This window comes from Alligator sinensis, unplaced genomic scaffold, assembly GCF_000455745.1.
Source record: "Alligator sinensis unplaced genomic scaffold, ASM45574v1 scaffold86_1, whole genome shotgun sequence".
NCBI classification, from domain to species: domain Eukaryota; kingdom Metazoa; phylum Chordata; order Crocodylia; family Alligatoridae; genus Alligator; species Alligator sinensis.
In genome coordinates, this window is record NW_005841971.1 from 707,340 (window position 1) to 708,851 (window position 1,512).

A 1,512-nucleotide genomic window follows, 5' to 3' on the forward strand; every position below is an offset into this window, starting at 1 on the left:
AACACTGATCTTTTGATACGTATTATATTTATAGTGACAAAAATACTGAGCTTTGCTTGTCATCAATAATGTAACAACCTTAGGAATAACAAGACTTTAATTTCAGAGGTAGGCACTTTTTCAAATGAAAACACTACCCTTCTCCTGGACACATGTGGGCATGTGAAGAGCTAAAAGAGCTTTGAGCAATAATTACTGTAAAGCCTCTCCTCTGATCATGCCCACTCTGAGTCATAAATCTCAACCCACAAAGGAGTCAATACATATCTCTTAACATGCACAATGTACACCTAAGAAGGAGGCAAAAGTGAAATAGGAGAGAAGAGAGCTGAAATGATTCTCATTTCCTTAATGGATAAAATCATTTCCTTCTTGATTCATCAACATGAACATCAGCAATTAACAGAAGCATGTTTATATAGAACAGATATAAGATTTAATATAAGTAATTCAATTGCTAATGAAGTCAGAGTTGAGATGCTTTTTGTGATAGATTTTAAGGACATTAATGGACACTTAAAAGTACTGATGTATGGTGTAACATGGGTCATATTTTAATATATATTAAAACACTGAGAATGTGCCTTTCACACTTGTTATCCATATGCAGTATATTTTCAGTTAGTTAAGAAAAGTAAAAACAGGCTGCCACTCATCTTTCACTGGCTTTTGTATTAAAAAAAACAGTGAGCAATTAAATATATATATATATAATCAAGGTGGCAATCCCTTATCACAATATAAGAAAAATTCTAATATAGTTGGCACTGCAAATATGCTTATGAGGCAGCAATGTAGTGCTGAATTGGTTCAATACAGACAGTACTCTGGAAACTCAAACATCAGGCTCTTCTATATTCTTGGACATAAAACAGTCCCACATACTTTTATGCCACTTACAAAGGAAAATTCAGAGCTGTTATCTGTAGTTTCTTTACACCCTCTAGTGGAGGATCTAGTCTTGGTAGACACTGCGTTAATTCTGTTGTGCTTATAGCTCCCCTGTGGGGTTACCAAAGTATGAGCACAACAGAATGCTAACTATGTTGTGAATCATGAGCTACAGTACAAAACATTTAAATTGCCAGTGAGAATTGCCAGAAGCCAATTCTTATCATTTACACAGTTAGCTCATCTATTACTAGGTTAGCGCAGCAGATAGAGAATCAGCTACTGGAATTCTCCAAATAGTGTACTATACAAAGGGGGATAGATTGCAAAATGGATTTTTGCATCCCACGTTCCTGTGGGATGCTCCATCCGCCCCACCATCTCAGCATTCATGAGCCGCCTGGTACCTTGAGGTATGTAGAAAAAACATATAAAGCTGTGTCTATGTCCAAATCATCAGCTCTCTCCCAATCAATTCGGAGGATTACAATTCAATTCAGAGAGATTAAAGGGTCTCCAATTTGATTTGGATTCAGATATTCAGCTGCTGAATTGAGCCAAATCTCTGCTGAATTGAATCAGTGACTGAAGCTTTGCACAGCCCTAATATTTACACTCTTT